The following is a 13308-nucleotide window of genomic DNA, read 5'->3' as shown; positions in this document are numbered from 1 at the left end:
AGGGTCAGCTATTTTTTATAACCCCTGCATTGTTACAGTGCTAGTTTTAAAAAAAAATTAAAATTCAGAATCTATTACATTTCAAAGAAACAATGGGTAGCTAACGCTCTTCTCTGTGCACAGTTCCAACCCCACTTCTTCCCTCGAAGGCCTTTCTGATCATCAACTGACAGCTACTCCTCCCTTCTACAGAATTACCGGTTTCCACTCTGGGTTGAGCTCGGCTTCTAACCAAGACTAGCAGTTCGAATCCACCAGCCACTTCTTGGAAACCCTATGGGGGAGTTCTACTCTGTCCTATAGGATCGTTGAGTCGGAATCCACTCGACGGCAATGGGTTTGGTTTGGTTTTCTGGTATTCTGGGTTGGCAGTAGGAACCCACCAGCCGCTCCGGGGAAGAAAGATCTGGCGATCTGCTCCTATAAAGATTACAGCCTTGGAAACTCTATGGGGCAGTTCTGTGAGTTGTAATTGACTGGGCAGCAATGGGTTATCTGGGTTATCTTCAAGGTGACTTCACCTCCCCTGGGGAGCCCTGATTGCACAATGGTTAGAGCAATCGACTGCTAACCGAAAGGTCGGCTGTTGGAAACCACCAGTGGTTCTGTGGGACAAAGATGTGGCAGTCTGCTTCCACAGAGATTTACAGCCTTGGAAATCCTATGGCGTTGCTATGAGTCAGAATGGACTCCACAGCAGCGGGTTTTGGGGGATAGTTCTACTACGAGAAATGCAAGGTAGCGTTAGCCTTTAGTCTCCGGGGCCTCACGGCCTGGATTTTAATCCTAGCGTTGCATTTTTACCAATGGTGTGATTTGGGGCAAGTTACTTGCTTCCTCTGCACCTGGGTTATATAACCTGTACTTTTTCTTGGAACAAGTACAGCCAGAATACTCCTTAGAAGGGAGGATGGAGAGATTTGTCTTATGTTCTTTGGGCATGTTATCAGGAGGGATCAGTCCCTGGACAAGGACAGCATGCTTGGTAGAGCGTCAGCAAAAAAGAAGACCCTCAATGAGATGGATTGACACAGTGGCTGCAACAATGGGCTCAAACATAATGATTGTGAGGATGGCGCAGGACTGGGCGGTGCTCTGTTCTGTTGTACATGGGGTCGCTATGAGTCAGAACCGACTCGATGGCACCTAACAACAACAACAGTGCTGATGATAACATTAGCACCTGTATTACAGGTTTATTGTCAGGTGAGTTCATATCTGTAGAGGTGAGTTATATTCAGCGAGTTAATATTTGTAAAGTAATATCTGTAACACTGCATGAGTGTTAAATACAATAAATACTCAGAAAGTCCTAAGATTCCATATTTTGTTTCAGGCAAACACACACCTTCTCATCCTGCCTAGGGTTGCCAGCCAAATTCAAGCCATACTGCTTTCCTCTTCTCCCTCCAATCCCCCTTCTCCAAACTGAATCAAAATGGACAACCATCCGCAGGGGCTTATGGGGCGCACAACGCAGCGGCTGGCTTGTGTAGGGCTTGTGCAGAGGAAAAAGAAACACTCAGGATTCAGGGACCTGCCCTGTCACCACCACTTGAGTGACAGCGACCTGTCCTTCATCACCTCCGGGGCTCAGGGTGCTCAGTAAACACGGAGAGCTGATGCCCTTTAGGGTGGGAAACGCCAGGACTACTAGCACCGTAAGCAACACGAAAATAAAAGCAAGCTAAAATCCCGTCATATTGCGTTCCATGAGAATTTTTAAAATTCAAAAACGCATATATTGCTTACATACATGAAGGCAAATAATAAAAGGCCAAAATATACTCAGGCAGGATAAAACGAACTCACCTCGGAGGACTGGGGAGAGTGGGGGAGCTTGGTGGGGGAAGGGGTTTTAACTGTCAGGTTTTGTTTTTTAAGAAAGGGAGAGAGAGATCCGAAGCAAAGCGATCAAATGTCAGCATTTGATAAGTCTGTGGTATTATTTCTGTACCTATCTGTAGCTTTGAAATATTTCATAATTAAAAATATACATTTTTAAAGGCAGGGATGTCTTAGGCTCTTCCCGGTTAGGTTCCTGGGCGAGAAGGAAAGCAGGAGAGAAAGACGAGGCAGAGGGGGCGAGGGGCGCAGCAATGGAGAAGCAGAGCCGAAGGGGACCCTCCGAAAGGCATGGCCTCCTTGGCCCGTGGGCCTCCAGGCCCAGCGCCGGCCCCGCGCTCCGCAGGCCCCTGCCCGCTCCTGCCCGCTCGCCCTCCTCGCCCTCCTCGCCCCCCGGGGCTGCGCGCGGCCTGCTCCCGTTCCAGAAACCACCCGGGGACCAGACTCACCGCGGCTCCAGCAGCGTCCACGGCGGCCACTTCGGAGGGGCAAGGGCTCTCCGCAGCGATACGGCGCGGAGAAGGGCGAAGGCCAGGGATCCGAAATGGGTGCTGGAGGCGGTGGTGGGCGGGGTGTGGGGGGCTGCGGTGCAGACAGGGGCGAGGAGGCTGCTCCCGGAGCCGATTGGTGGCCGGGGCAGGGGGCGGTGCTTGGCCGGGACGCCCCTGACGCAGCGCCCCGCTCTGGTCGGTCCCCGCCTCGCCCTGGTCAGTTTCTGGCCCCGCGCCCAGGCCCCCGCGATGGAGACCCTAGCGCCTGGCGCCCCGCTCATGAGTGTCTCCGAGCAATTTGTTGCAAAATAAATCCAATAAATCCATTAACGAACAAGGGAGTGATTTATATATAATGGTATTTTTTTTATATAAAATAACATGCAACTATTTTCAAGGACGAGGTACATCTACATGTATTTACCAGGAGGGAACAGCTTTCTTTTTTTTTGTTTTTTGAGCCCTGGTGGCATAGTGGTTGAGAGATGGGCTGCTGACTAAAAGGTCGGCTGTTCGAATCCACCAGCTGCTACCTGGAAACCCTATGCGGCAGTTCTACTCTGTCCTATAGGGTCGCTATGAGTCAGAATCGACTCGACCGCAATGGGTTAGGTTTTAGGATAGGTATTTACCAGGAGTTAGGTCCTACAGATTTTAAAAAATAAACATTTCACTTTGCTGTAAAATGGAGAATTTGCATTTTTGCACGCAAAAAAAAAAAACTTTAAACATGTTTCATATATTTCTATAATTGCAGTAATTATATGGAAGATACGTGTCAAATTCTTAGAGTCAGTTATCTCAGACAGGAAAAGTGGGTTACTTGTGTCTTTTCTTCATACACCTCATTAATGTTTCCGTGGTAATATGTATTGCTTTGTAATAAAGAACAAAGAAATTCAATTAACTAGAAAATAAATCGATACGATGTCCCTACTCCCACAGCTGCTAACAATATGATTTCTCCCTGCGTGGGTTTCTTGAGCTTCACTTCCAGTCCTGACCCGTTTTCACCAGGTAGCAAATAGGAACCCACACTTGACTTTTGAGCAAGGGCCTGGCCTTGGGCTTGACCAGGTTCTAAGTTCTGCTCTGAATCCCTGTCTGTTCATCTTCCTTGGTGAACTTGACCGTACAACCTGGGGAAAAACCATGTGTCCCTCTTTATGGCGCCCCACTGGCCGGGGGAGAGCTCCCTGGCCTCTGCACATTGTCCTGCTTGCTCATCCCTGGCGCCCCCTATTCACCAGGTACCTAAGCAGAAAGTGTCCCCAGACCAAAGTGTCTCCAGGAAGAGGGCATGATGGAGCTCTCTGCTTCCACAAATCATCTCACAGGGTCCAGGCTGGGCCTCCCACAGCAAGGCAGATTCCTAGGTAAAGGGGAGAAAGGGCCACATCCTGTCTTCCATAACAGTTTGATCACAACTGCCCAAACGAGAGCAAGCATAGGCCAAGAACTGTGTTTTATTCTTCTTTACTCCCACTTCGAAGATCCCTGGTGGCACAAGGGTTAAGTGCTTGGCTGCTAATTGAAAGCTTGGCAGTTTGAACCCACCTAGTGGCTCCATGGGAGAAAGACCTGGCTATCTGCTTCCATAAAGATTACAGCCTAGGAGACCTTACGGAGCAGTTCTACTGTGTCACATCGGGTAGATATGAGTCGGAATTGACTTGACAGCACCCAACAACGACAACATTTCCACTTATCCAGGCCATAAACAGGTGCTCTGTAATGTCCAAAGGATGGCTGGATGGCTGGATGTGGATTTAAGAAAGGCAATTAAAGGGCCACTCCTCACCAAAATAGACAATAGCCTGGCCTAGAAAACTGGCTAAATCACGCATTTCTTGCACTTCCGTCTTCTCTCCTTCATGTCCCTTCCTTTTACTTTTCTCCCTCAAGCCTTTGCTTCCTATGTCTCCCAATGCCTTCCTCAAAATTTGAGCTTGTTGCAGCTTCTCATTTCTTTCTGCCCCAGATGCTACATTACATTAAATCCTATATCCTTTCTTCTTCCCTCTTCCCCTGGGGCATCTCTTTCCTTCTTTTCAGCTTCATGCCCTGAGTAGCCCTGCATCTGTAATGGAGACCACCTTCAAATCCTGTAATGCACTGAGATGGCTTTTGAGATACTAGGCTCTGTATATACTTAGCAACATGCCAATGAATGAGCAATTTATTAAATATTAAAATATTATATAATATTTTATATTTTTATTATATTATTATATAATTAATACTAAAATATTAAATACTAAAAATAATACCCAGTTCTTTAAGAGGATGCTTTCAATCCATACCTCTAGGAAAAAATTATGATCCTGTTTTTGCAGGAAAAAATGCCACAAAGATTGTTTATTTAAGCACAGGGAAACTAAGGAGAGATTCAGCTACTTCAGTAACCAGTAATTTTTTTCTCTTGACATTTTGTATTTTTAAAATGTTACAAGCATTATTCTGAAATAAGAAATACAACTATGCAGCAATACGACTTTTAGGTATATACCTGATGGAAATTCATAAGCATATTCATGAAAAGACACGTAGTAGAATCTTCAAAGCAGCACTATCCAGGATAGTCTACAATTGAAATTGATCTAAACGCTAATCTCCCCACTTCCTCACCCCTAGTGCCACCATGGCCTCTATTAGCTAGGTACCATCAACAGTAGAATGTTTAAATAAATTCTGGTATGTTCACAATGAAATATGGTACAGCAAGGCAAATAAACAATTCTCATGACACACAATATGGCTGAATCTCACCAACACACTGCAGAGTGCAAGAAGCCAGCACAAAGGAGTACATATTATAGGATTATATTTATATCAAATACAAAAGTAGGTGGAACAAATTTTTGATAATAAAATTTATAAGTTACCAGCAATGTCCTCTTAATAAATTTATGTGCTGACTCAAAGGTACATTGAGTTTATAAAAATTCATGGAGCTGTATATTCATGATATGTTTATATATTAATACACTCACACAGCATACTGTAATAAAGTTAAAAATGGTACTTTAGTTTCAGAAATGTAGTAGATTAGATAGCCTGAATGATACTATTGAGTCAAACAATATATATACAACATATTGTAAATGCATCACTGGGATGATGTGAAAGTAAGGAGGCTGCAGAGCCAAAAACAAAATGAAACCAGGAAACATTAAAGAAAGCAAGCACAAAAGCTAATTTTCACCCTAGGGTTTTGAAAATTCCTGGAGAAGGTATGTGGGTGACTTTGTGGGGTTTCCTGTCTAGGATGTTGAGGCCATTCTCACGTAAAGTGGGTAGTTTGAAAGGACACATCTGAACAAAGCTCAGGCACCAAAGGGATACTTGTACAGGGTAAAAGTAAATAAGAAATAGATTGCACAACACACACACACAAAAGATATCAATGCAACTTGCTTGTCTTAATCCTGCTGGAGGCGGACAGAAAAAATCTCTGAGAATTAGTAACTACAAATCAATTCTCCACATATCCTTGTAATTTGAATCCAAGCTACCTGTATGGTTTGAAACACACTAAACATAATTTAATCTGAAGTGGTCCCAGTATGGTAGTATTCCAAGTTGGCAGAAACAAATACAGATTCTGTCTGTGGAAACTTAACTTCAATCCAGCTAGAAAGAACTACTATGGAAAAAATATTCCTTGGAAAATAAGCAGCTCATAATAATAATTTTTTGAAAAACCACATAACACCCAAGGAAAGAAAGCACCATGAGTGAGAGTCATCACAAACAAGAGTCATCAGAAATAGGCACGATTTATTAGGCATAGGATGTAAAAAACCTGTATTTGATATACTTGAAAAATAAAGGGGAAACTCGAAAACCTGGATAGGAAGTAAGTATATTTATAAAAGATCAAACAGGGCTTCTAGGAATGAAAAATGTAATGTTTAAAATAAAAAAATTATTAAAGAGATTAAGAAGAAGTTTAGACAAAGGGGAAGACAGAATTATTGAACTGGCGCCCAGGGAGAGACCCCAAGAAAGCTTGCAGAAAATAGTGGCTGAAGGCTACAGAACTGCGCAGTTATTTTAGTAGCTGCACTATTCTGGAAATAAAGCAATGTAGCTCAAATCTTACCAATGTAGAAGGGCCTTGTAAACACACTGTGTTTTCAGTTGAGACATGAGAAAATGGCCTACAAATAAGAGTCACATCTTTGGAGTAAAGATAATGTTCTTGGAGAAAACTGAAACGATCCATTCCTAACAAAGTTTAAAACTAACTTTTGATAGTAGAAAAGTAAAGGCTGGTATGTTATCTGTCTTCCCCATCTCCAATAAAAAATCCTTTTTGAAAAACACTAACATCAACCAGAGCTTCTATAATATTCATCCATGATGTCCTGCATCCAATCCAAAATTAGAAGGGGGCTAAAAACCAGGGTAAATCGCCAAGAAATCAAAAGGAACAATATAGAATAGAAACAGACTCACAGGTTATTCAGATATTTACATTTTTATACAGAGACATTAAAATAACAGTGACTAATGTTTTAAAATAACAGAAACAAGGCTAGAGAATTTCAGTATAGAACCAAAAACTCATAAAATAATAAAATGGAAATTTTACAATAAAAAATAATAACTAAGATTAGGAAATCAATAGATGGGTTTAATAATAGCAAATTAGACAAAACTTACCAGATAATTCTAAACTGGAAGAAAGGTCAGTGGGAAGTATCCAAAAATAACACACAGAGGGAAGAATGGATGATGCACAAAGAGCTGAAAAGATCTAGAAAGAGCATAAGAGAATTATGAGACGTAGTGAAAAGGACGTGTAATCAGTCTCAGAAGGAGAGGACAGAGAATGAAACAGAAATACGTTAGTAATTAATGACTGAAATTTCCCAAAAACAGATGAAAAATATCAAACCACAGAATGAGGAAATACTACATCCCAAAGAAGAATAGATAAAAAGAAAACTACACCCAAGTACATCATAGTCAAACTGCTGAAAACTAAATTCAGAAAGAAAATCTCAAAAGTAGGCAGGGATAAAGGATGCATTGCTTTCAAGGGAACAATATAGCTGAATTTCAAAAGAAATCATGGACACAGAACACAACGGAAGTGCTTAAAACAAACAAACAACAAAAATAAAACCTGCTAGCCTAAAATCCTATGTTGTTGTTGTTAGGTACCATCAAGTAGGTTCTGACTCATAGTAACCCTGGGCACAACAGAACAAAACACTGCCCAGTCCTGTGCAATCCTCATAGTCTTTGCTATATGTGAGCCCACTGTTGTAGCCACTGTGTTACTCCATCTCGTTGAGGGTCTTCCTCTTTTTTGCTGACCCTCTTACTTTACCAAGCATGATGTCTTTCTCCAGGGACTGGTCCCTGGTGATAACGTGTAAAGCATGTGAGATAAAGTCTCACCATCCTCGCTTCCAAGGAGCATTCTGGCTGTACTTCTTCCAAGACAGATTTGTTTGTTCTTCTGGCAGTCCACGGTATATTCCATATTCTTTGCCAACGCCATAATTCAAAGGCATTAATTCTTCTTCCCTCAAGTTGGGAGACACTCAAAATATGACTGGGGAAAAGCTGCCTCCTCAAACTAGAGTCAACCTTAATGATGTGGATGGAGTAAAGTTTTCGGGACATTCATTTGATGAGGTGGCACGTCTCAAAATGAGGAGAAACAGCTGCAAACATCCATTAATAATTGGAACGTGGAATGTACAAAGTATGAATCTAGGAAAATTGGAAGTTGTCAAAAATGAAATGGAACGCATAAGGATCAATATTCAGCATTAGTAGGCTGAAATGAACTGGTATTGGCCATTCTGAATCAGAAAATCATATGGTTTACTATGCTGGGAATGAAAAATGGAAGAAAAACAGTGTCGCATTCATTGTCAAAAAGAACATTTCAAAATCTATCCTGAAATACAACTTTGTTAGTGATAGGATAATATCCATATGCCCACAAAGAAGACCAGTTAATACCGTTATTATCCACGTTAACACACCAACCACTAACGCCAAAGATGATGAAATTGAAGATTTTTAGCAACTTCTGCAGTCTGAAATTGTTTAAACATGCAGTCAAGATGCATTGATAATGACTAGTGATTGGAATACAAAAGTTGGAAACAAAAAAGAAGAATCAGTAGCTAGAAAATTTGGCCTTCATGATAGAAACGACACTGGAGATTGCATGATAGAATTCTGCAAAATCAACAACTTCTTCATTGCAAATGCCTTTTTTCAACTATATAAATGATGACTATACAGGTGGACCACACCAGATGGAATACACAGGACTCATACTGGCTACATCTGTGGAAAGTGATGATGGAAAAGCTCAATATCATCAGTCAGAACAAGGCCAGGGGCAGACTGCAGAACAGACCATCAATTGTTCATATGCAAGTTCACGCTGAAGCTGAAGAAAATTAGAACAAGTTCACGGAAGCCAAAATACAACTTTGAGTATATCCCACCTGAATTTAGAGACCATCTCAAGAATAGATTTGACGCATTGTATGCTAATGACTGAAGACCAGACAAGTTGTGGAATGACATCAAGGAAATCATACAGGAAGAAAGCAAGAGGTCATTAAAAAGACAGGAAAGAAAGAAAAGACCAAAATGGATATCAGAAGAGACTCTGAAACTTGCTCTTGAACACAGAGTAGCTAAAGCAAAATGAAGAAATGATGAAGCAGAAGAGCTGAACAGAAGATTTCAAAGGGCAGCTTGAGAAGACAAAGTATCATAATGAAATGTGCAAACACCTAGAGTTAGAAAACGAAAAGGGAAGAATACATTCAGCATATCTCAAGCTGAAAGAATTGAAGAAAACAATTCAGGTCTCAAGTTGCAGTATTGGTGGATTCTATGGGGAAAATACTGAACGACACAGGAAGTTTGTCAAAATGGAAAGAATACGCAGTTACTGTACCAAAAAGAATTAGTCAACTTTCAACAGTTTTAGGAGATAGCATATAATCAAGAACTGATGGTAATGAAGGAAAAAATCCAAGCTGCACTGAAAGGAACGGTGAAAAAACGAGGTTCCAGGAATTGACAGAATGTCAACTGAATGTTTCAAGAAACGGATGCAGCGCTGGAGGTGCTCACTCATCTATGTAATGATATTTGGAAGACAACCACTGGGCAAACCAACTAGAAGATATCCATATATGTGCCGTTCCAAATAAAGGTGATACAACAGAATATTGAAATTATCAAACAATATCATTACTATCACACACAAGTAAAATTTTGCTGAAGATCATTCAAAAGCTGCTGCAGCAGTATATTGACAGGGAACTGCCAGAAGTTCAATTTGGATTCAGAAGAGGATGTGGAATGAGGTATATTATTGCTGATGTCAGATGGATCTTGGCTGAAAGCAGAGAATACCAGAAAGATGTTTATCTGTGTTTTATTGACTATGCAAAGGCATTCAACTGTGTGGATCACAGCAAATTAGGGATAACATTGAGAAAAATGGGAATTCCAGAACACTTAATTGTGCCCATGAGGAACCTGTACATAGACTAAGAGGCAGTCATTCGAACAGAACAAGGGGATATTGCATGGTTTAAAGTTAGGAAAGGTGTGTGTCAGGGTTTTATTCTTTCACCATAGTTATTCAGTATGTATGCTGAGCAAATAATCTGAGAAGCTGGACTATATGAAGAAGAATGGGGCATCAAGATTGGAGGAAGACTCTTTAACCTGCAATATGAAGATGACACAACCTTGCTTGCAGAAAGTGAAGAGGACTTGAAGCACTTACTGATGAAGATCAAAGACTACAGCCTTCAGTATGAACTGCATCTCAACATAAAGAAAACAAAAATCCTCACAACTGGACCAATAAGCAACATCATGATAAATGGAGAAAATGCTGAAGTTGTCAAGGATTTCCTTTTGCTTGGATCCACAGTCAACACCCATGGAGGCAGCAGTCAAGAAATCAAACAACATGTGCATCGGGCAAATCTGCTGCAAAAGACCTCTTTAAAGTGTTAAAAAGCGAAGATGTCACTTTGAGGACTAAGGTGTGCCTGACCCAAGCCATGGTATTTTCAATATCCTCCTATGCACGCGAAAGCTGGGGAAAGAGTAAGGAAAACTGAAGAAGAATCGGTCTTTGAATTACAGTGTTGGCGAAGAATATTGAATACACCATGGACTGCCAGAAGAACGAACAAATCTGTCTTGGAATAAGTGTAGCCAGAATGCTCCTTAGAAGCAAGGCTGATGAGAATTCATTTCATGTACTTTGGACATGTTATCAGGAGGGACCAGTCCCTGGAGAAAGTCATCATGCTTGTAAAGTAGAGGTCAGCAAAAAAAGAGGAAGACTCTCAACGAGATGGATTAACACAGTGGCTGCAACAATGGGTTCAAGCATAACAATGATTTTGAGGATGCTGAAGGACCAGGCAGTGTTTTGTTCTGTTTTATTTAGGGTCTCCATGAGTTCAATCCCACTTGATGGCACCTAGTAGCAACAAAACAATACACTATGGATTATACCTAAACGTGAATAAAGTAAAAATCCTCACAACTGGACCAACAGACAACACTATGATAAATGATGGCAGAAGAAAAGAAATAAAGAGATTGTCAATGATTTCATTCTACTTAGATCCACAGTCAATGTCAATGGAAGCAGTAGCCAAAGAAATCAAATGACAGATTGCACTGGGAAAATATGCTGCAAAAGACCTCTTTCCCATCTTTAAAAAGCAAAGATATCACTTTGATGATTATGGTGTACCTGACCCATGCTAGTGTCTTTTCAATTGGCTCATATGCATGTGAAAACTGGACAATGAAAAGGGAAGACAGAAATATTGATGCATTCTAAGTGTGGAGTTAGTGAAGAACATGGAATATACTGTGGACTGACAAAAGAATAAACAGATCAGTCTCAGAAGAAATGTTCCTTAGAAGTGAAGATGGTGAGACTTTAGTTCACTTATTTTGGACACATCATCAGGAAACAGCAATCACTTGAAAAGTACAATATGTTTAGTAAAGTAAAGGGTCAGTGAAAATACGGGAAACCCTCAACGAGATGAACTGACGTAATAGCTATAACAATGGATTCAAACACGCCAATGACTATGAAGATAGCGGAGGATCTGGCAGTGTTTCATTCTGTTATACGTGAGGCCACCATGAATCAGAGTCAACACAAACAGCAACTAACACCAACAACATAATAACAACAACACAGGAACTATTACAGGAAATTCTTCAGGATTAAGGAAAAAAGTCCCATATAGGAGCACTGAACTCTAGAAAAGAATAGAGAGCACCTGAAAAAGTAAATATATGGGTAGATATAAAACTAGACTAATATTAGATCTAGAACAAGTAACTTCCAAACAAGTGAAGAAAATAAAAAAAATAGGAAAAGAAAGGGGGACAGAATGAAAGAGCCAAAAAAAGCCAGAAAAATAAAAAGCAAAATAGATGGTAGAAATAAATCTAATTGTATCACTAATCACAATAAATATAAATATAAATTAGTTATGAAAAGCTAGAACTGTCAAACAATATTTTTAAGACTCCAGCCAGATAAATTCACAATGATTTGAAGTCAAAGGATGAAAGAAAGATGAATTAGACAAAACTGATTAGAAAAACCTTGATTTGATAGCTGAACACATCAGACTTTCAAACAAAAAGCATTAATAGATAACAACAATACAGAATTCCTACATTAGGAAAAAATGTTAATTAACTTCAATTTACTAATAGCATAGCCTCGAAATATATAAAGCAAATATATAGATAGATCTACAATAAAAAAAATTGCCCAATCCACCATCATAGTGAGAGATTCTAACATTCGTATTTCTGTAATTGATAATTCAAGCAGATAAAAAATTGGCAAAGATATAGAAGACCTGGATTGTATAATTAGCACACTTGTTTTAAAAGCATACATAGAATATTATATACTTAAAGATTATACATTTTTTTTCCAAACACACACAAAAAAGTGACAAGGTACTAGGTTATAAATTTAGCTTCAACAAATTTAAAGGACTTGGTATCATACACTCTCTGACTACAATATAAATGAGCAAAGAAACATTTACTATAAGACAGTAATTTCAAAAACTTCATATGGCCAACTGAAAATTAAAAGGTACATTTGCAGAAAATTCATGGCTCAAAGAAGAAACCATAATTGAAATTTTAAAATTCTTAAAAATAAATGTTAACAAAGATATTAATATAAAAAAGCTTCCAGAAGTGGCAAAAAAGCAGTGGTGTAGCGAAATCTTTCCCTTTATTATCAGGACAAAACAATATGTCCTCACTATTTCTATTCACCATTGTATTGGAGGTCCTAGCCAATGCAATAAGACAGGGAAAAGAAATAAAGGCTATGAGGATTTGAAAGGAAGAAACAAAACTGTCATTATTTTCAGATGTGACTGCCTATGTAGCAAATCTGAAAAAAAAATCAATTGGTAAGTTTATAATTATTAATGGGGTTTATCAGGTTTGATGCATGTATAATCAGTGTGCAAAATGCAACTGCATGTCTATATGCCGGCAACAATCAACTACAAAATACAATTTTTTATGAAACTATAAACAATAGTTGTAACAATATAAAATACTTAGATAAATGAATTTAACAAAAAATGAACAAAAGGAAAACAATGAAAAAATTATAAAACACTGAAAAATAAAAAAGATGACAGAAATCAAGAGCATTATGTACCAAGTTAATAGACTGAAGGATTTAATGTCTTAAAGAGGTCATTTCGCCTTGAATTGGTATATAGATTTAATACAGTATCAATCAGAATCCAACAAGTTTGTTTCTTTGCTTATTTGTTTATTGTTCTGGAGAACTTGAGAAGTTTATTTAAACATTTTATATGGAAAAGAAAATGTTCATAAATAGCTAAAATAGTCCTAAAGAAGAATAATAAAGGATGCGGGAGTG

General features: G+C 39.5%; 1 protein-coding gene across 1 annotated transcript in view; it reads right to left on the bottom strand.

Annotated features, from left to right (window-relative positions):
- Positions 1 to 2348, bottom strand: part of LOC101360689 (TRPM8 channel-associated factor 1) — a 37326-nt gene extending 34978 nt beyond the window's left edge. The window contains exon 1 of the mRNA XM_004382360.2: positions 2295 to 2348. The gene's annotated coding sequence lies outside the window, so the exon portion shown is untranslated. The remainder of the gene's footprint in view (positions 1 to 2294) is intronic.
- Positions 2349 to 13308: the final 10960 nt, after the last annotated feature.

The sequence above is a fragment of the Trichechus manatus genome, unplaced genomic scaffold (genome assembly GCF_000243295.1).
Source record: "Trichechus manatus latirostris isolate Lorelei unplaced genomic scaffold, TriManLat1.0 scaffold00093, whole genome shotgun sequence".
In the NCBI taxonomy this organism is placed as follows: Eukaryota; Metazoa; Chordata; class Mammalia; order Sirenia; family Trichechidae; genus Trichechus; species Trichechus manatus.
Note: the sequence above shows the minus strand (reverse complement) of the source record. Positions and strands in the feature narration are given on the sequence as shown.